Below are 3285 nucleotides of genomic sequence, written 5' to 3'. Positions count from 1 at the left end.
GGTCTAAGGAAGGAAAAACTTATTTAATAAGAGTATTTTTAAAGCTTATGACAGAACTACATGGACTATACATCTTCTATATTGCCAAAATCTAGTTTTGATATCCTCCTATTTCAAGATCCCGTTTTGTCCTCACAAGGTCCACGGTCTGCCAGATGTCATTAGATAATCTTCCTGCATTTAAGCTTCTCTTCAGTGAAAACCTTAAGTGTCTAGACCATTGTAATTAATATCCAAATCCGTGTTTTTAAGACAATTTGGTAAGTGGAAGTGTGGCACCATGCCACTATGAAAAGTGAAAAAACAAGCCATTGTGTTGCAGCAGAGTCGAGCATTACTGCCAGACTGGAAGCTGTCAAAAATAAAGTGTATAATTACTGGGCTGTACACTAATAACAACTCTTTCTAGTTGGAGAATGGAAATCCTTGAGATTATTGTGAAAGTTGTAAGCGGACATTTGATTGAAGTTCATAGCTTAAAGTTAATTTTGTTGGAAATAAGGATAAGACAGATGGGATTCTGTCTCAAGAATTGTTAAAATTCAAATTGTGGTTATATTCTTAGCCCACAACATGGCAGAGGGCATCAGTTGTCTTAGGATGTGAAGAATGAAGATGTGAAAAAACTATAACATAATTTCTTTCAATATGTATCCAAGTTTACATAAGTCCTTCTGCATTGTTGGCAAACCTTATGATTTCTTGGCATAGCAGGTATTCATGTAACGCAAATCATTGTTATGTGCTAGGAAAGTCTCTTAACACAAATTATTCATGATGTGGTATCTCAGTGACCTAATAGGCCACTTCTTTCAGGCTTCAAATGGAATAATTCCTTGGTCCTTCTCTTCTCTCTCTCTGTTCTATTTATACAATGAAACACATCATTCAAGTGCAATGGCTTTTCTCAAATACAATACAAGTTCAACAAACTAACTGGAAGCAGAAGAAAAGAGCCTGGTAAAGAACAGATACCTTCCTTTCAAACGATTAAAATTCCATGCTCCATGAGAACAGGTCGTTAAGGGAGGTATTTTCATCTATTTTTATCGTATTAGTCCAAATAATCAGTTTGAAGTTGAATTGTTAAACTAAACTTCACAGATATATCTAGAAACTATGGCTCTGTTTCTAAAAAGCACTTTTCTTAATGACAGCAAGTGAAATAAATAATACATTCCTTTCAACACTAAATAAAATGTGATTCAAAAAAAAATCCAAAAGGCAGAATTCTAGTTCATAATTCTAGTTTTGGTTTGGTCGATAAGTTTGCAGATTAATCCTAATGATTTTTAAGCTTCTTCATTGAATTGCACCCTATTTGTGCAAGACTATTTAACTTCAATTTGCCATTGACTGAAAATATTAATTAACTTCAAAGAACACAGATGTACTCCTGTAGTCTCTAACTACTTTATGAAGTAGATTTTATCCAGTTCTGATGCTGAAGAAGTCTCAACATACAAATACTTGAGTCCCAGAAGGATACGGAAATGCACCTAACTTCAAGAAGTCCCAGACTATAGTCCATCTTATCCTGAAGTCCTTCTTACATGCTTCTGGCAATGGAAGGGAGTCTTGAAGTGAATATTTAACATTATATTTAACTTATGTTTATCTTAAAGTCTCTTTACATCATTAATTGTAAATAAGGAGGACTGTAGATCCATTGATGGTAACATTAAACACACATAAGTCTTTGCAAAGCTGGGGTTGTATTTGCTACATCTTGTACCTTTTTTGGATTTGGTTGGAAGAAGGTATTTGCTGTTAAGCAAATTACTCTGGGACTCCTATTTCATAATAGTAATTAAACGTGTGAAAAACTTTCTGGATACAAATGATGCTTAGAGCACATTCCCTTATTTGTGCCATTTCAAAACAATTAAGTCATCGGTTCTTCTAGAGTGGCTTTTAAAAGTCCAGAATACCATATTTAGGTATTTCTGATGTTTCAGCATTTATTTTTGTATGTAGCTGTTGAAAAATCACTCTTGCAACTTTACAGTGAGTTTATTGATCGTCTGCCTTGCATTTCCGATGACAGTAACCCCATCATATTCCATACAGTAGTCATAAAGAATATATAATTTTAAATATTTAAATTGAATGAGACTTTCCTTTTTCATTGTTTTATGCATTCCATTTCCAAATAAAAGATTTGGCATATGGAAGAGAGAATTATCTGTTGTTGCTGGAAAATTGGTGAAAACTGTGTAAGTAGTGTGACTTTGGAGATATTAAACAAAATGTTTTAACTCTAGTTCTAGGAATTGTTAGCTTAAAACAAAAATAGGGTTCCATATGTGGTCAAGGCAGAAGAAAAACTTCTTATGTAAAATTTCATTGAATGTATTGCAGCTCATGCTGAATTATCAATCTTATCTATTGAAGACTTCAAGAGTAACTTAAACACTTCCTTACTTACAGGATTCACTGTGGTAAGCAGTTAGGTGACCATCTCGCGTTCTTATCTTCATTAGGCATGTAAAAAGCTTGGAAATTGAAGGATTAGTGGTTCATTTTTTTGTTTGTTTGTTTTGTTTAAGAGTTTATTGGGAAAATCGTGTGCTTCTGGAAGATAGCCTTGCACAGTACTTCATAGCATACAATAATGTAGCAAGCATGATTCTCTAAGGAGCTGTCAGCTCCAGCATCTATACCTCAGTGCCAGAAGTATTGACAGATAACTCTGTAGAGTTTGTTTACTTTTAAGCATAACATTTTCCATTTTTTTTCCCATCAGATGATAAATCTCATGATTTTGATTGTGAAATGTATCTACTAGTAATGCTGGTTCTCCTTATATTACAGCTTCCTGCTTCTCTGTATCATGGGAGTAGGCTAATTCAGGTGGGAAGGGACCACAAGAGGATACATTACGAGTATAGCATCTTTTCTTCCCTTACAGACTAGTCAGGTTTTCCTGATGATCCTGTGTAAAGTCATCTGAGTGAACTGATCTAGGTCTAGGAGCTGAGAAATAAAACCAGAGAGAGCCCAGCTTTCCCAGATGCGCAATGGCAATCTCTGACTAGTTCACCTCTTAGTTCACCTCTTAGACCAGGGAGAAGTTTGGTCCCACATCTGTGAGGATCAAGGCCAGTTTCCAGTGGTTATGGTCTGTGCTCATAGTACGGACAGGGGTACTGTGATCACTCCCACCCTTCATTCATCTGTGTTAAATACCACTGCTGCTGCTTGAGGATATTCTGGAGCTAATCAGTTTGCTCCAGTTACTCTTCATGCAATTTTCATACTTCTTAGTGTTGCTTTTAATATTGG

This window comes from Aythya ferina (assembly GCF_964211825.1).
Source record: "Aythya ferina genome assembly, chromosome: 2".
NCBI lineage: Eukaryota > Metazoa > Chordata > Aves > Anseriformes > Anatidae > Aythya > Aythya ferina.
The sequence above is the reverse complement of the archived record's forward strand: the minus strand, read 5'-3'. Positions refer to the sequence as shown.